This window comes from Natator depressus, chromosome 12 (genome assembly GCF_965152275.1).
Source record: "Natator depressus isolate rNatDep1 chromosome 12, rNatDep2.hap1, whole genome shotgun sequence".
Lineage (NCBI taxonomy): Eukaryota > Metazoa > Chordata > Testudines > Cheloniidae > Natator > Natator depressus.
Genome location: NC_134245.1, coordinates 36,791,020 through 36,810,451, shown reverse-complemented (window position 1 = coordinate 36,810,451; position 19,432 = coordinate 36,791,020). Strand labels below are relative to the sequence as shown.

Here is a 19,432-nt window from a genome sequence, read left to right as displayed (position 1 = left end):
GATTATCATACACATTGTAAAGAGAGTGGTCACTTTGGATGGGCTATTACCAGCAGGAGAGTGAGTTTGGGGGGGGGGGGCGCGGAGGGTGAGAAAACCTGGATTTGTGCTGGAAATAGCCCAACTTGATGATCACTTTAGATAAGCTAAAAGAAAAGGAGTACTTGTGGCACCTTAGAGACTAACCAATTTATTTGAGCATGAGCTTTCAGCTCACGAAAGCTTATGCTCAGATAAATTGGTTAGTCTCTAAGGTGCCACAAGTACTCCTTTTCTTTTTGCGAATACAGACTAACACAGCTGTTACTCTGAAACCAAATTCACAGTCCATTTTGGTCAATTTCATGGCCAGGGGGATTTAAAATTAGTCAATTTCACATTTTCAGCTGTTTACATCTGAAATTTCAGGGTGTTGTAACTGTGAGGGTCCCAACCCAAAATGCGGTTGTGAGGGGGAGGGTCACAAGTGCATTGTAGGGGGGGGTCATGGGATTGCCACCCTTACTTCTGCCCTGCTGCTGGCAGGAGCACTGCCTTCAGAGCTGGGCAGCCAGAGGGGAAGGCTGCTGGCCGGCGCCCAGCTCTAAAGCCAGCACCACCGCCAGCAGCAGTGCAGAAGAGAGGGTCGCAGGCTATGGCGGTGGAGGGGGGGCATTATCATATGTCTGGTTTTCCTGGCAGTCTCTCGCACAAGTGGGGAGGTGGCAGCTGGAACCACTGAGCTTCCTGCAGCCAGGGGAGATCCCAGAGGTGGGTCTGACCTGCTTGGAGAGCAGCTCCTGCAGGGGAAGAAGAGGTCTTGCCCCTCTCCCTCACCAGCCGGTAGTAGCAGCTAGAGTCCTGAACAGGGTAGGAGCCGCCGGCTGTGTGCCGGATTTCACAGGGGAGATCAGATTTCACAGTCCACGACATGTTTTTCACAGTCATGAATTTGGTAGGGCCCTACCTATGTTCCTTGATCTTCCTCCATCAGCCCCCACACGGATTCCTTCTCCCTAACCCCCACTGGGGGTCTCCATCTTCCCCACCCAGCCTCCTCTGAAGGAAGCTTGGTCTGTCACTTGCTCACTATTGCGCTGGGCACCCTCTGCCCACCTGTATCCGCAGCACCTTGCAGGGTGATGTCACTCTTTCATTTAGGAACCCTTCTTCTCTACTACCATCTTTTTCTTGCCAAAATCGAAGGATGGTCCCAAGGCACAAGGTGGGATCCAGCTCCCACCTCTCCAAGTGGAGAGGACAGCCTGTAGCAGAGACTTTGCTCAGAGGTGGGGTGGCAGCATGTGTAGATATACCCGAGCTGGCTTTGATCTAGCTAGCTTGAGAACCTGTAATAATGAAGCTGCCAGCACGGACTTCAGATCCTATTACCCAGGGTCCCATGGCTTGCACAGGCCATGCTGAAGCCCACATTGCTGCAGCTTCACTACTGTTGTACCTGAGTAGTTGGATTAATCCTAGCGTTGGTGTGTCTACATGTGCTGCGGTCATGCCTCTGGACTGAGGTGTAGATGTCCCCTTAGTGAGAGGCCAGTTGCAAAGCCCAGCTTTGGATCTCAGTTTAGATTTGAAATCCTCATGGAGTTTCTGGGCTAGGAATTAGATTGAGACGTGACTGTACTTTAAATCTCCCCTCCTGCTGGGTTTACAGCCAGAGAGGCAGGACCCAAACATCCCCAAAGAATGGGGAAGTCTGACTCCAGATCCAAACTGTGGGACACGGGGGTCCATCTCTATAACCGACCTGACCTAGAAAACCATATGGGAACCTCTCAAACTCTGGGAAGGTTTAGATCTGGCTCCGACTCCACATTTGGGCTTTGTGGCTCGGCACCGTTTGTACGTTAAACATTCGCCGGGTTGAGGACTAGCCCTCCCGGGGGCAGAAGGCATGCTGGGTTACATTGCATGGCTGCAGGTACAAGGCTGGCTGCAGGGAGCTGGATCATGTGGTACGGCTGTGCTGTTCGCCAGCCGCTTGACAAAACAATTTGCTTACCTGCACTGGCTCCAAAGACAGGCTAAATCACCCCTATGTTCAGCGTGGAGTGGGGCAGCTTTTCCCTGCTTCTTCCTGAGAGATAGTTTTCAAGCCACATTCCCCAGAGCTGCTGCCCAAGGGAACTGGCACATACCAGCTGTGCACGGAGCCCTGCTGGGACCGAGATGCAGCAGCTTTCCAGGGCTCAGCCCTCGGGCTCTGCATTAGCGCTGACAGCATTCCCTGGCACTGGGCTAGTCCCCTGGCCAAGCAGCCGTAAAAGCTAATGGGTGATGCAATATTCAGCACTCACCCACTGAGACAGCGGAATGCATTAGAGCGCTCGCTGCTGCTTTGCAAACAAGCTTCCCCAGAGCAGCCCCCATGCAGCTGTTCATTCAGAGACAGTGGGGAGAGAGGCCTCCCCAACTCAGGTCCTGGGTCTTGGTGACCATCTCTGACCCAAGAAGAGCTGGACGGGTGCTCCATCTGAGCCCATGAGCTCTGCTCCAACCGCTGGCCAGAAAGGGTCGCTGTTGAGAGCTGTTCACTGCCAAGGGCTGCCAGCACAGTCCCTCTGAGAAATAGGATTCTCCCACCCCTAGCAGCTGAGCTACCTGCCTCTCTGGGGCTCCTGAGAGATGCTTCCTCCCGCTGGCCTGGGGTTCATTGCTGCTGTCGCCGTCTCTGAGGAGCTGGCTGAACAAACCCTCATCCCCACGTTCCATATGGGAGCTGGCGAGAGGAGCCCCCAGCAGACTCGGCCACCTGGTGGACAAAGCATGGGCGTTGGCTCCCCTCCCCTCGGTTTTGTCACAAAGCTCATCGGGCGAAGGGCACAGCTACAGGGGTTCCACAGGCCCTGGGTTCAAACTCTGGATGAGATACATTGCCCCTTCACAAAGAGCCCCCATTTGTACAGACGCCTGGCAGGGGCTGCGCAGGGGGGTTTGAGGGGGATGAGCAGGAAGTCGACCAGGTGGGCAGATGCCCTAGCAGCAAGATCAGTCCAACGGGGAACAATTTCCCAGAGGAAGGGGTGGAAGCCCCATCCAGGAATCACTTGGCAACATTAAAGCCTTTCCTGTAGGGAACCATCTCATCCCAGCTGTAGTGTGGAGCTGGCAGGGGCTGACCTCACAGGCCCTTTGCACCCCCCAGGGGAACAGTGAGTCACCACCTTTCCTGGGAAGCCCTGGGGAGGGGCCGTCTGCAGCCACCGGCTGAGCTCATCCTCCTGGGTGGGTTTGTCTGCAAAAGCAGAAGTGTGTGAGCATCAGCCTTGCGGCGACATATCCCACCACAGCTGCGGGAGCGCCACTTCCCCTTCCCCATTAAACCCATCGTCCTGTTGGCTGGCAAGGGGGGCTCCAAGCCAGTCTATGCGTCAGTCCCTGGCCTCTCAGCCTGGCTGCCAGTTCCCCCGGGACATGCGACAAGCACTGCAGGCTCTTGCCAGCTGTGGTTTTAGCAAGTCATAAACATAAATCACTAACGGCCAGCTTTCCAGCTTTCCTTCAGCCTCCAACACCTCCGGGTGATTGCAGCCATAAAACTCACCATTGAGCCAGCTTTCCGAACACCAGGCATCTGCTGCCTGTAGCCAGGGCCCATGCCTCTGCCCATAGTCACAGCTGGCCAATTCCTGCATCGCCAACCCAGAGTGGCCAAAAAATCATGAGGGCCTAATCCCCACGTGGCCACTGACTCCCCATGCATGTAGAGAACATCTCTGCCTCAGCTTCACAGGGTGCCCTCCCTCACACTGGGAAAACGCGGAGTACAATAAACACGGCTCACCACAGAAAGAGGCAGATACAGCTCTGGAGGGAAGTGGCTCCGAGGCAGCTCTGGGTAAACTCCCTTGCTGCTCAGTTTGCAGCCAGGAGTGGCCTGGCTCTGTGTGAAGGAGGCAGGCTTGGGGCTATTAAGCTAGGATACAATTTTGCTAGGCAGGAAACTGAGGCATGGGGCAATTACACATCAGATACACACAGAGATTCTTTGTGTGGGATGGCTGTAACTGACCCTGAATTATGGAGACCATGTTTGCCAGCATGTAGCTGTACCCAGCATTTAATCTTCTTGGGGGCAAGGAGACTAGCAGAGTGTTTTCTTGTTCTTCATAAGGCCTGTTATCTCTACAGAACTGCCCTGCCCCTTTGGAAGATGACATGAGCTGATTTTTATTATTAATGTTTTCAATAGCACCTGGAAGCTCCAGCTGAGATTGGCGTCTCATTGTGCTAAGTGCTGTACTAAAACTTATTAAGAGACAGGCCCTGCCTTGAAGAACTCACAGTCTAAATAGGCTAGAGTAGGATCACTATTCCCATTTTACAGATGGAAAACCGAGGCACAGGTTAACTTGGCTGAGTCGGCAGCAGAGCTGGAAAGAACCCACATCTCCTGCCTCTCAGTTCAGTGCCTTAAGCACAAGACTGCACCTCCTCTCTGAAGGGAGAGATGGAAAAGATGGAGGATCGGATCCTGTGTCATGGGAGTTCTGCCTTGGAGAAGGAGGAGGTTGTGGAACCTGAGAGGGGCAATAGATTGCTCAGCATGGCTATAAATTGTACATTGCTACCAACAGTCCTATCCAGCTTAAAGGCGATGTCCCCAGAACATTCCCAATTGTGGATTCTGAGCCATAGTGGCTCCCAGGTAAATTACACCCTGCTAAATATTTTGAGGTTGCTGGAGATTTTTCTAGCCCAATGGAAAAAATCCCTTGACGAAGCAGGAACATTACACTGCATTCTGACTCTGCCCAACACAGCAAGTGGTGAGCATGCTGCAGGCCGCACAGACATGCAAGGGCTGAAGTGCATTCTTACCTTTCAGGCAGGATAACTTAAGTCCCATGTTTTCATCCTTTTAGCATGGAGTGGCTCATAAATTAAACACACTGCGCTCCAGATCTGCTCCTCGGCTTCACTACTGCTGCAAAGAGACGAGCATTTCAGAAAGCACCCAGACAGGAAGCAGCACTGGTAGGTTTCTCTTGTTTTGCATTTGAAAGGTTCTCTAAGGTGGCTCTGTCTAGCTGTGTCTGTATATACACACACATGGACAGTGTCGATTTGGGAAACAACAGGAAGCAGTGGTATTCATGACAGAAAAACCGCTAACTGATGTCATGGCACCTGATGATTCAATCTTGGTTGTTTAGTTTAAAGAAGAACACTTAAACTTGGGGAAACTTTCAAACATGGGCTATTTGAGTGTGAATCAATTTGCACGTATGCTTTTGCATCACCAGTGAGTCATGGTTAGGGAGGATTTCGCCACTCTCCTCCTCCTGTTATGTGATCCAGCAGAGCACAGCACTGTATTACGGTGTCACAATTGCTTCCAGAGAAACAGATGATGAGACCATAATCAGAGGAATATGACACACAGGAAATAAAGACAGGTCCACAGCTACAAAGTTTGGGTCTGGGGTTTTGGTTCAGGCTCTTCTCCAAGAGGAAGACTTTGCACCCACAGAGTTCACAGTCAAAAGAACCATATTCTGCCCTAAGTCATGGGTGCATACCTCCTACTGACTGATCGCAATACAAGCCTCTCATTTGGAGCTCAACTGCGAAGACCCTTGTGCCCAAAGCATCAGAAATTTAGGACTGGAAGGGACCTAAAGAAGTCACCAAGTCCAGACCTTTGTTCTGAGGCAGGACCAAGTAAACCTAGACCATCCCTGACAGGTGTTTGTCTAACCTGTTCTTAAAAACCTCCAGTGATGGGGATTCCACAACCTCCCTTGGAAGCCTGTTCCAGTGCTTAACTACCCTTAGAGTTAGAAGGTTTTTCCTGATATGTAACCTAAATCTCCCCTGCTGCAAATTAATCCAATTACTTCTTGTCCTATGCTCAGTGGACATGGAGAACAATTGATCACCACCCTCTTTATAAAACCTTTTACATTTTTTAAGACTGTTATCAGATCCCCTCCCCACCTTCTCTTCTCTAGACTAAACATACACCGTTCTTTCAACCTTTCCCCATAGCTCATGTTTTCTAAATCCTTATTCTTGTTGCTCTCCTCTGGACTCTCTCCAATTTGTCCACCTCTTTCATAAAGTGCGGCACCCAAAACTGGACACAGGACTCCAGCTGAGGCCTCCCCAATGCCGAGTAGAGGGGAACAATTACCTCTGGGGTCTTACGTACGACACTCCTGTTCGTACACCCCAGAATGACATGGAGCCCCATTAATATCAATGGGGCTCTACATAGAGTGCATGGATCTGCTTGCCCAGAGTTCAGAGCAGGATCAGGGCCTTAGACAGGTGTAATGCAACGAATTACGGTGTGAGTTTGGGAGCGCGTAGTACTGGGGGGCAGAGGGGATCAGCATGGGCAGTGGGATATGAGCAAAGCATGATTTTTAAGGAGGGAGGTAAAGGAAGTGGCTTGAAGAAGGCCAGAGGGGTCACTTGTGGCCTGTGAGGTGGAGGCAGTTTAGAGCATAGGGGGTGGCATGGAAGAGGCTTATAGCATAGGCTGGGAGAAAGAGAGACTGCAGTTGGAGGAATAGCTCCTGGGCCTGATTCTGATCTCAGCTGCACCAGGTTTACACCAGCTTAAGTTCAGTGACTTCAGCCAAGCTACTCCTGATTTACTGGATCAGAATCAGGCTGCTTTGGTGTCTGGCAGCAGAAGAGGTTGGCCTGGGAGGGGCGGAAAATGTTTGCTAAAATCCAAATATCTTTACTAGCAGCACAGGGAACTCAGGGCACGCTGTCCACTTCTTTGTGCATAAACGTTCCCTGTTCCAGCTGTAGCTGTGGGAACTCCCTCTTGCTACCACCTAGTCTAATATCCAGTTCATCCCCCACCACGGGACGACATCCAGCCTTTGCAGTGCATTGACTCAGTGACCTAGCAGCACCTTTCCATCTCTGCTGGCTACGATCATATATATCAAAGCAGCCTGATTCTGATCTCTGTAAATCAGGAGTAGCTCTGCTGAAGTCAGTGAACTGACTTGTCAGGAGCCGTGTTAACTGTACATTCAGCTCACACGGTGTTGCATTTAATCATTAACTTCTTCTCAGCACCTCAGGGCTCCCATTCGGTAACAACAGGTAGTAAAATATTAATTTCACTTTACATGCGGCCAGATTTTCTGGCCTTAGAAGTGGCTGCTGTGTGCCCTGCCTCGGAGAATCCAAGTGGCACTCTGGCTAGCACGTGGCACAGTTGGGAAGGCACCCGTAGATTGTACCCTGCACAAGGCAATGCTAATGGAACACATGGAAAAGCTGGGATGATGGACAGCTCTCGTGTTCCACGCTGAGACACCATTGATTTCCCTTCCTTAATACTCTACCAAAACCCACGTGCTTCGCTGCTCAGACCAGCGCGAGACAAAACAATACCCGCAAACCCGCTTCGCTGTCGCGGCTGGCGGCACAGCTACGGTCCTGCGCCCATACCACCGTAGCGCCGTAGTGTAGACGCTTCCTACATCGCCAGTTCCCTCCATCAATGTAGTTCATCCACCTCTCCGAGGGGCGGTATCCAGGTCGATGGAAGAATTGCTAACTGTGTCTTCACTGAGGGTTCGATCGACCTAACTACAGTGCTCAGAGCAAAACATTTTCACAGCCCCGAGGGACGTCGCTAGGTGGACCTAATTTTTAAGTGTAGACCAGGCCTTAGTGAAGCAAGGCCTGTGCTCAATGTGAGGGCATTTCTCTGACGGTAACTTTTGAATGCCGCATCCGATCAATTTCAAAATGTCCAGGAAGGTTCCAGGCATCAGTGGGCAGAATTCTATTGATTTTGGGGAAAACTGTAAAACCAGAATGGGGAAGCAGGGGACGCACCTAGCCCTATGGCATCTGGTTAGCACACCCATCAGCTGGAATTATCTATAAATCAAAGACCTCTTTGATGGGAGTTACTAACACCCTCCAGCATGGCAACACCCCCATCTGGGCTCTGCCCGTCCTCCCAGTGGCACTTGAAATGGGGACCCCCTGACATCTCTGAGACAGACAGAAAAGAAACAACTTAAATTACAAAGTGTGTGCACCGGATGGGGCATGCATGGGGGGATTCAAGCTTGGCCAACAGAAGCAATGAAATGTGTGACCCACTAGACCAGAGGTGGGCAAACTACAGCCCATGGGCCACATCCGGCCAGCGGGGCCCTCCTGCCCGGTCCCTGAGCTCCTGGCCCTGGAGGCTAGCCCCCGGCCCCTCCCCCACCGCCTCAGCTTACTGTGCCACTGGCACAATGCTCTGGGCGGCAGGGCTGCGAGCTCTTGCTGGGCAGTGCAGCTGCAGAGCCCGGTCTGACCCGGTGCTCTGTGCTGCACGGTGGCGTGGCTGGCTCCAGCCAGGCAGCCCGGCTGTAGCGCTGCCAGCCACCGGTGCTCCAGGCAGCACAGTAAGGGGGCAGGGAGGGTTGGATAGAGGAGTTCGAGGGGGTGGTCGGGGGCGGGGGTGTGGATGCGGTTGGGCGGTCAGAGGGTGGGGAACAGGGGGATTGAATGGGAACGGGGGTCCCGGGGGCACGGTCAGGAAGGAGAGGAGGGTTGGATGGGCTGGTGGGGGGCAGTCAGGGGCAGGGGTTTTGGGGGCCTTCAGGGGACAGGGAGAATGGGTGGTTGGATGGGGCAGCAGTCCCAGGGGGGCAGTCAGGAATGAGAGGAGGGGTTGGATGGGGTGGCAGAGGGTGGTCAGGGGACAGGGAGCAGGGGGTGGTGGTGGATGGGGCAGAAGTCCTCGGGGGGGGCCATCAAGGAGTGAGAAGCAGGGGGGGTTGGATAGGGGTCGGGGGCTGGGCCACGCCTGGCTGTTTGGGGAGGCACAGCCTCCCCAACTGGCCCTCCATACAATTTTGGAAACCCGATGTGGCCCTCAGGAGAAAAAGTTTGCCCACCCCTGCTCTAGACATAGGTAGGTTAAAACAGGAGCAGTTGCAAGGGGAATGGGAGACACATGAAGCCCCTGCCATGAGGTGGAGTGAGGAATGAGGGGCAGGGGAAACGCAGAGCCCTTGGCAGTGGGGAAAAGGGGCACCCAGAGTCCCAGGAATGAGGAAGGCAACAGGAGGGTTGCAGGGAGTTCCTGAAACACAGGAGGATGTGAAAGCGAGAAAGCTGCTGGGGGGTGGGGTGGGGGGGGTTTAAAGAGGACAAGAAGCCCTTGGTGCGTGCAATGCGTTCAGCCTACTGAAACGATGAAACGTGTGACCCTTCAGTTATATCTTGCTAAACAAGGCTGGATTTTTTTCTTGCCAGGAGACGGATGTTCTTGCTAAGATATGGCACTGGCCCCTTCTGAACAGCTTGTCTGTGTATTTATCGACATTATGTGATCAGATGATGCATTAACAGTACAAGTCTCATGTTTTTCTATAATGCCTTTCATCACAAGAGCTGTCAAAGCACTTAAACAGAAATTGTTCAACACTGAAATGCAGCCAGCTCTGGGGGGAATATGGCAGCTGTTTCCCAGTGTAGAGTAGCACCACACAACGAATTAGGACAGAAGGTGGCAAGAAATGCTAGGAAGCGTATTGCTTTATGCCAACACAAGGTTGAAATGCACTCCATTTTGTAGTTGCGAGGCGTATTCCACAACTGCGGATTACTGAAATATTTATTTGCTGCTCTCTTTGGTTTTGTCTACACTAGAAAACTTTTGCTGGCATAGCTACGCCAGCAAACCCTCCCGGTGGAGATGTAGTTTAGACAGGCATAAAGTGCTTCTGCTGGCACTGCTCATACCTGTTCCCCAAGGGACGTAAGCTATGCTGGGAAAAGCCCCTATATGTTGGTATCAGTGTGTCCACACTAGAGCTTGTACTGGCATAGCTATATCAGTAAAAAGCAATCACCCCCCTAACCAAAACAGCTGTGTCGGTGTCAGTTTTAAGTGGAGACCAAGCCTTAGGGATCATAGGATAAGATTGGAAGTGACAGGGCAAAAGCCTTAGCTGTTGTAAATGGAAGTAACCTCAGTGGTGTTATACCCATTTCCACCCTCTTGTCCTCCATCTCCCTCCAGCTGCTGGGAGGGGGTGTGCATCGCTCATTCCCTCTAACCTTTCAAAGCCAACCCAAGCCACATGTTGTCCTAGTCTTGTTAGGATTCATGTCACTGATAAACCAGTTTGTGGCTTGCTAATTGTGAGAAAGCTATCTGGCAACAAGTCCTGTGCTAGACTGGAGGCTGGGTCCAGCGAGATTGGAAAGTACTGACTCAGTTGTGATTCTGCCCTACCCTCGCACTGGCATGTCTAGTGAAACGTTTCTTCCGTCAGCAGAGGAGGTGTGCAGTTCGTTTCGGGTTACCCAACTGCCAGATACTTACACTGCATACATGTGTCACTAGATTTCTACTCCCCTGCAACAGAGACACCCCCATCCAACACGCTGCCTGCCCTTGACCCTCTTTTAAAAACACACCGATCAACCTCTCTGTTACTTCCAGAGCTTAAATTCAGCCAGAGCTGTCCGGAGCAGAGCTCTGGTAAATATTTTCAAACCCACAGGGTAGAAGCCACGGTGCCCCCCCACCCCACAGGGCTGAAGCCCTGAGCCCTGGTGCCCCACTGCTGAAGCCCGGAGCCCCAAATGGGGGAGGACATGGGGGGGCTCTGGGAAATACTCTATGAAAATTTAAGCCCTGGTTAGTCCAGATCAAATCAAACAGCCCAGCAACAAGATGTAATGCAATCCATGTAAAATATGAGCTCAGCTCCCCCATGACAGGCTACCTCTGCCCATCAGCCATCTCCTCACTGGCAACTGGGGAGAAGCCGGCTGTGGAGTTTAACTCAGGCTAAGCAGCTAAAGGTACTTACTTACACAGCCCCCATCCCCAGAGCATCAGAGCACCTCCCGATCAGCCCTGGTAGCAGGTCAGGACTGTTGTCCACAATTTACACATGGGGAACTGGGATATGGAGAGACTAAAGGACTTAGCTCTGGTCTACACTCCAGGCTTATGTCATCATTTAGGGGTATGGAAAACCCGCACCCCTGAGCGATGCAGTTAGATCGACCGAACGCCCAGTGTAGACAGCGCTGGGTTGGCGGGGGGGCTTCTCCCCTCGCCAAAGCTACCACCTTTCGGGGAGGTGGATCAACTACATGTTGGTAGCGTCTTTACTAAGCGTTACGGCTGTGCAGCTGCAGTGCTGTAAGTGTAGACAAGCCCTCAGAGCAAGAGATTGAAGCTGGATCTCCTGAGTCTCACCCAAGCACCATAACCACTAGACCACACTGCCTCTTTAAAGGGCTGGTTCAGACCTAAGGAGGAAGGGAGTTCCAAAGGTCTGGGGACCTAATGGAGCCTGCCCATCAGCCACACCCCGCTCTCTGGTCCTAGTGGGACTCCAGCTCAGGCTCCTTTGCTGACTGCAACTGTGGCAGCATATGACAATGAGCAGAGGTGGCCTCATAGGCTTGGTGGTGAACCTGACTGACCTTCCGAGTCACATACAATAATCTTCAGAAGTTAGAGAGCCAAGCGCACCTGCCGGGGCTCGTGGCTTCAGCCTGGCTCCCGCTGAAGCCCCGAGCCCCGGCACCCTGCCACAGGGCAGAAGCCCTGAGCTCGCCCCACCCCAGTCTGGTAGGTGGAGAATGGGAGGGGTGTGGGGGGCTTGGTGAGCCACACTTTAACTGTAAAAGAGCCACACGCGGCTATACGCTTCCGATTTACACTGGGATAGCCACATCGGACAGGGCTGTATACAAATCCTGCCCCCTAGCTGACAGACCTCGCTATGCCAACAACCCCCCTCTGCCAGTGTAGACGCAGCTCTGTGAGTAAAAGAGTTCTTCCCAGGCTGTGTCCTACCCCTGGCAAAATACTGCTTCTGTTGGTGCACGCTGCATCTACGCGAGGGGGCTACGCTGACGTCGGCTCCGGAGCGTAGACACGGCCTTAGTTCGGTAGGTCCTCAGGCCATTTGGAATCAATGGAGCTACGCGCCAAGTACGACACTACTCAGGGTGAATAAGTATATCAGAATCTGTGGCTGTGCATTTTCCGTGTACCTAAAATGCCCCTTCCAGCTAGCGTTTGCAGTGCTGTTGTAGCCGTGTCGGTCCCAGGGTATTAAAGACACCAGGCGGGTGAGGTAATAGCTTTACTCTGCCTGGCTTGGAAGCGCGTCTCTTTCACCAACAGAAGCTGATCCAATAAAAGATCTGACCTCGCCCACCTTAACACGAATGTGACTAAGTAGCAGAATGTTGCAGGAATTCCTGAGGAGCCTGCGCCCGCTACGGCAAGAGACAATCTCCCAGTTACCTAGAGCTGCCCCACTCTGTTATCCTGTGCTTAGACTGGAAGCTCTTTGGGGCAGTGAGCGTCTGTTGCAAGGGTTCTCAAACTGGGGGTCAGGACCCCTCAGGGAGTTGCGTGGTTATGACATGGGGGGTCGCGAGCTGTCAGCCTCCAGCCCAAACCCCACTTTGTATCCAGCATTTATAATGGGGTTAAAATTCAGTAGTTCTCAAACTTTTTGTACGGGTGACCCCTTTCACATAGCAAGTCTCTGAGTGCGACCCCCCCCTTATAAATTAAAATCACTTTAAAATATATTTAACACCATTATAACTTACATTTATAAATGCAGAAGGCAAAGCGGGATTTGGGGTGGAGGCTGACAGCTCGGGACTCCCCTCGCTGCTGTAGCCAGGGCAGAACAGACGGTTGGATGTAGACCTTCCTGCATCACTGTTTTTACAAGCCCCAGCAGGAAGGGCCTTGGAGGGTTGGGATTTTGTCGGAAAGCTCCTGTCCTGGGGCAGCCCCAGCCTGGAACGCATCTACATTGCAAACGAGCTCAGCCCCTGAAGCCTTTACACGCTCATTGCTCAGGGCGGGACCAGTGTCGGGGGATGAACACAAAGGGACCCCAAACAACGTGGCGGTGCCTTACAGCGGGGGAAGGACCCCGCGGGCTCCGGAGCAGCAAGGGAACCGCGTTCCGAGGCGCAGCCAATGGCAAGTTGCTCGACCCGCCTGGCCCCGGGAAGCGGAGGTGCAGGCTACCCCCCGGCTGCGCCCCGCGCCGCCTTGAACATGCCGCCTGCCCAGCTCGTCGCGCGGCAGGGGGGCACCGGGAAGGGCAGGCTGGATCCCAGGCGGGTCTGCGCTTTCGAACAGAGCCCAGCCCCGGGGCCAAGCTGGGAGCCGGCTCTGTCTTGATTTCCTGGCTGCGAGCGCTGCACCTCCGCCCCCCTGCCCGGAGGAGCCGGAGCGGGGCTTTCGGGAGGGATCTGGCCAGAGAAAGTTCCCAGGACGCCCGGGGGCTGGGGAAGGAGAAACTTACCCGCGCTTTGGTCTCTTTCCCTCCGCTCAGCCCCGCCGCCGCCGCCCCGACCCGCTCTCGCACCACGCGAGCCTGAGGAAGGCAGCAGCCGGGCGAGCTGCAGCCGCCCCGCCGGAGGGTGGGGGCCATTTGCATATCCCAGCCTAGTACCACCTTCCTGAGTCACCTCGCCAGCGGCGGGAGGGGATCCCTCTGCTGCCCCCCCTTCCCATCTGGGCTCTGCTCCTTCCCTGGGGCTACCTCTTCCCTTAGCTCGGGGGGGCTATAGGGAAACGGCTAGTGGCTTTCCCTCGGGGGGGGGGGGGGAGGGGAGGGGAGGCGCCCTGACAGATCAGGCAGGGAGGAGAGGGAATAGAGTAAGGTTGAGTTTAGCCCCTCCAGCGTTGTGAGTGGACAAACTGTGCGTTAGAGTAGCTGCAGTCTGGTTTGCGGGCTGCAACACAACCTGATTTGATCAGATTATCTTATTTATGACAACAGGAGCAGCTTTTCCAGGCCCTTCCGTCTGAGGATCTCAAAGCACTTTAAACATTAATTCATTAAAGCCTCACAGTCCCCTTTGGAGGAATGTTTCATTATTCCTTCCTTAGACACAGGTAGACTGAGGCACAGAGGCTGGAGGACCACACAAGGAATCTGGGACAGGGGCAAGGCTGGACACTCAGATCCTACTTCAGTGCTTTAAACACTATATAAACTATATTTCCTCTGTCTCAACCTTGACATCCTTTCATTTACGGCCTGCAACTGTAGCTACCACTAGTGGTCTCAAGACTGGGATTGCAAGTTGCAATACAGGGTCTGATGGTGCTTTTTAGGGCTGGTTGGCGTAACCCGCACAACTGCCATTAGAATGGCTGTAGGGGCAACAGGCTCTTGGTTTAGGAACTTATTTATTTGTGTACATTTATCTAGTACCAGCTATTGTCAGGTGAGAGGCAAACAGCAGCTAGGTTCCCTGGATGGCATCTTCTGGATGAGGCTGACAGTATCTTGATTCCCAACTACTCCAGATGTCTGTCTCCAGGTGAGAAGCTGCATGACCTCCAGAGTGGTGAGCAAAAGCATTTAGATTTTCCTCAGACAGTGTGCCAGCTCAATTATGCATTGTCTCTGGTAGCTACCAGGGAAAGCCCTGATAGTCTCATTCCAGAGGAGCTGGGAGGGTGGTAGCAGTAGATCGGTTTCCCGTGGTCCAGTAAGGTCTGGCCCTGCTCCAAGGGGTAGTAGAAGCACCTCACCTATTAACCACTAAGGAAAGAGAGACTTGAAATCTATAAGTACATTAGTATGAATTATGAATTCATATAAGTACAATATAACTGCACCTTCCAGTACTCCACACTGTGCTGCCTGTAACCCATGCAAGCAATCACTATCACTCAAGCATCCCAAGACATTTCAAACAGGATTATGAACAGAACTTTACTCATCACATATTTGAGGAGCTAGGTTCTTTGTCTTCCTATTCTTTTCCCTGCCAACCCACCATTTTGCTACCTGGGCCACCACTCCCTGATAGATTTTCCTCCAGCCTAGGAACATCTAGTTCTGACCTTACCGTTATTAACATGTAGTAATGACAGCCGCAGGAGGTAGTTATCCAAGAGCATACCGGGTAAAGGTCTGCCATATAGCACGTGGGTTGTACTTTTTTACTGGCTGGTTCAAATGACCTGGTGCATTCAATACATCTCAATCTTCCCTAGGCTAAATGTTAATTAAAACTAACTGAATGTAGTGCTGGTGAGGGGTGCTGTATTCACAGCATGAAGTCTTCTGTATACCAGCACCGTGGGAACCAGCATAAGTGGAAGTTTCTCCACTGTCCAGTGAATGTGCTTCAAGCCTGAGCAGAAGAGACCACATATAGGAGCATGAAGGTTGCTCAGAACTGGATTAGAAAGCAGATTGCTTGACTCCTAGTACTGTCCTTTAACCACAAGACCCTGCTCACATGGTGGGGATCAGAATCTTGGTCCGAGGGCCAATTAAACACTTTAGATCAGTAGGTTCAGAGGACAACTTATTAGCTGGACTTTGGAAGACCCCAGGTTTTTGTCATGGGATACTTGCTTCAACGGACCATTTGAGATGCAATTCGAGGTGGCCATGTGTACCTCCTTGAAGACCACCAAACTCCAGCAGAGAGATTTGGGAAGCCAAGACAGGATTGTGTCTCATGAATTTTGTGGAACCTCTAGGATACTGATGTAGAGTCTTGGAGAATCACTGAGTACAGAACCCAGTGTGTCTCATTAGGATCTCACACCCTACCATTGCAAATATCCCAAGCCAGTAATGACTCAAACTGATTTCAAGGAGTTGTGTCTATAAAATATTTCTGACCCTTGTCACAGTGTGTTTCAAATTTCCAAGGCATTCCTAAGATACAATCAGAGTTTTAGTGCACCAATTAAACATTTCATGTCCTGTCAGTTTCAAAAATCTAAAGCCAGTTGCTGTGTTTCCAAAGGAACTTTAACACACACCTGTCCCCCTGGTAATCAAAGGGCTGAAGAATCATTTCAGTTGGAGAGGTCTTGTCTAGGCATGCTCTGCTCAATTATCCACCAGATGATTGCAGCTTTCACAAACCAGTTTTAAAGATGAAATGGCTTGTGCCTTCCACCTGGAATCATCTAATGGCTTTATATTACTCTGCAATTGTACTCTCCAGGCTGTTGCCTCTCCTCCATCCATAGCCTGACAAGGTTGGGAAAATGCCTAGCCCATCACTAGAATTTCTAAGAGACAAAGGCCATCTTGGCGAATTGCTGAACAGCCGCCACATGGAAAGGTGGAACAATTTCACCTTTCACACAGTCCTATTATAGGAAACCCCAGACTACAGCCGGTATTCTGTCTCAGACTACAGCTGGTATTCTGTCTCAGTTCACTATGGTTTTATATCTGTAATCTTTTGCTGAGTCAAAAATGAAATCAAGGATAAAACTGTCAGTGCAGAAGTCTTTCTGATGAGAGAGCCAAGCTGGGTTAAAATGCGGTCTAAAGGGGATAAAGACAATGGCCTCAATCAAGCCCCTTGTGGATACATGTACATGGATCAACCACTACCTATTTTGGAATGATTGATTTAGGGGAGGCTAGAATGGCAAGGGATCTTGCAGCACGGAACTAAGATGCATTGGCAGAGCAGCATGGGGGCCTAAAACCAGAATTATGAGATGTTATCCGAGGGTGGGCAGAGCAAGGAGAAGCAACTTGCACAGCTTCCTTTGTTCAATAGATGCCGGTGCTTTACAATTCCCACACACAACTGTCAGTGGCTTAGGCCCATTAGGCTTCTCTCCAGAAGCTACATTAGCATGTACAGCAGAAGCACTGCTCACAAATGCAGGGCAAGCAGATTTCATCTCAAGAACATTTTCCAAGTTCCAATAAGATTTAAGTTACTATCTATTAAAAGCTTCCGGCATTTAACATTTCACTGACTCTTTCTCCATTGATAGCACCTTCCAGCTGAGGATCTCAAACACTTTACAAATAGAGGCAGCCCATGCCTCTCTTTCTCCTTCCACTCTCTCTGTGTCTCTTCTCCATTTAGAGTGTAAGCTGTTTGGGGCAGGGACTGCCTCTCAGTATGGGTTAGTACAGCACCCAGCCTCGCTGGGATCTGCCTCTCTGCACTACTGTCATACAAATAAAATACTAGCAAGTGAAACCTCATCACACACCACTGTCTCTGTCTAGATGGGAAAACAGAAGGCATTTGGCAGCCTGGTTTTCAGAAGAGCTGAGCAACCACAAATCCACTGAAACCCCTGGCAGCCACAGGGGAGCAGCATCTTTGAAAATAGGCTCTAAGGCCCAGATCCTCAAAAGCATTTTGGTGCCTATCTCCCACTGAAATTAATGGGAGTTAGGTGCCTAAATACCTCTGAGGATCCAAGCCTCAGTGATCTGCACAAGATCTCACAGCAAGTTTGTGGCAGATCTGGGAACAGAACCCAGTCTCTGGCATCCCACTCTATTTATCTAGGTTCTTATCATGCTGATGGGCCCCATGATATCTGAAAGTCAAGCCCTGCGTTTTAAGCACTGTACATCATGCATCTCCTTATATAAACATTTGCTGTTACAAAGAGTACCCTGATTAAAGCTGGCACAAGGCAGCCTTCATGTCTAGAATTATGAAGAGGAGATGTGGGTCAAAATGTGCCAATTTGCTTCGGCTAACAGAAAACTGACAAAGTGCTCAGCCTCCCACTTCAATTGCATGGTAGTGGGAAAGGAAAAAAGCTTCATCTTTATTTACAGCACAGCAAAATACATTATATAGAATTAAACATCCCCTGCAGGCCAATCACCACTGCCGAGTTACCAGATATTTGACCTTCCTTTAACCATCACTGAGCACAACCATCCCAGTGTGCCACAGTACTTGCAGTCACACATACTACTAATTACCAGCACCTTTTGATCCTACAGAGGGAGGCCCCTGTCCACACGGAGCTACTTAGTCTGGCACTGCCATGCCAGCCAAGACTTTCAAAAGTGTCCAGTGATTCTAGGTGCCTCCGTTTTTTGGTGTCTAACTGGAAATACCTTTCAAGAGGTCTGATTTCCAGAGGGCAGAGGCTCAAACCTTTTTGAAAGAGTGTCTCAAGCTAGACACCTAAAATCAATGAGTCACTTTTGAAAATCTTGGCCATGGTGCCTAGTGATTAGAAGAACCAGGGGGCAGAGCCATGGGAGCTGTACGCTGCATGCCCTTTAGCATGTCACCCAGCCTCCTTGGTCTCAAGTCAACGCGGACAACTGCTTGGCAAGAAAGCAGGATTTCCTTCAAAACCATATGCTGCAGCAAGCCAAGTTCCCATCTTCACCCTGAAAGACTCCCGAATTAGTGCCCATTATTGCTCCTGCCACTAACCCGGAGTCTGCAAAGCGGTAAATAGCACATTAAAAAAGCCCAACCACTTTACATTCAAAGTCATTCAGAATACCATCATTTTTGGTGCTGATTGCCTATATTTATTCAAAAGCAGCACTTTAAATCAGATTGAGCTGGGGTTTTCCCTCCTTTTGTGCCAGTTTTCTACACATTCGTTATTTGTTAGAACTGTTCATCAAAATATTTCACACACTAATATAGAGGGAAAATAGCTTCATAATAATACCAATACAACCAGGAGGGCTTTTCTGCATTGGGTATTATGGAGAACCCTAAGGCAGACAGACACTGTGGCAGGGCTAGCGTTTGATTTCTGATCACAGGAACTTGGGCTGGCAAGGCCAAAAGAGCGGTAGGAGCAGAAACTTAAGACATTTGTCAATGGGAGGAGGAGGTAAGAGACCTCTGCATGGCATTCACTAACGGACGATTGGGGTTAATTAAAGGAAAGAGGGATATGCTCTGAAAGTAGTCTTCCCAGCCAGACGCGTGGTGGCTGTGACACTGAAGTAGAGGTAAAAAAATCATCAGGGTTCTCATAGCAATGCAGACTTTCCCCCTCCCACCAGCTTTTTCTTCCCTGAAAGTTAAAAAAAATTACTTTGCATTCCTTTAATCCAGTTGCTGCCCAAGCCAAGAAATATACAGCTGCTCACACAGATCAGTGACCTAGATTTGCGGTCAGGTCAACATGTAGGCAGAGATCCATCCTCACAGAGATTACCTGCTTCCACTCTTCCTTTTGCATGTAAACAACACAAATCAAAGCAAGTCCAAGGTTCGCCTTTATAACATGGCTTTTTGTCCAGCTTTCAATGCAAATGAGAAGGGTAGAATGGAAATTGTTCAGGTGACAGGGCAAGTCTCATTGGTGCCCTGCTGCACCTGCCTTTTGTTTAAAACCAGCCTCTGGCTTTATTGGTGGGCAAATGTCCAATGGACCTGACTAGAAACCTACAAGCAAACAGAAGAGGGAGGGTGGGAGCAGAGGGTATCATACGGTGCTTCTCTCCTGTCCCTTCCAGCAAAGTCTCACTGTTTAACAATACACTGCTAAGCAAGAGCATTTATCATTTCTATCAGATTAGAGCCCCCAATGATAAAATTAACTCAAAGCAAGATATGTATTTTACAACTACAAAAAATTGATCTTTACAAAACATTTAGCATTTTGGGAAGCCTTAACTTGATAAGAGCTGAGTATCTGACAGAACAAATTAGAGCGTGT

General features: G+C 50.8%; 1 long non-coding RNA gene across 1 annotated transcript; it reads right to left on the bottom strand.

Annotated features, from left to right (window-relative positions):
• Window positions 1–2,629: 2,629 nt before the first annotated feature.
• Window positions 2,630–13,301, bottom strand: LOC141996900 (uncharacterized). The gene is made up of 3 exons (XR_012641647.1): window positions 13,287–13,301; window positions 4,819–4,924; window positions 2,630–2,749 (listed from the first exon to the last, which is right to left on the bottom strand). It is a non-coding gene; the product is annotated as an uncharacterized LOC141996900 (long non-coding RNA).
• Between the last annotated feature and the right edge of the window lie 6,131 nt (window positions 13,302–19,432).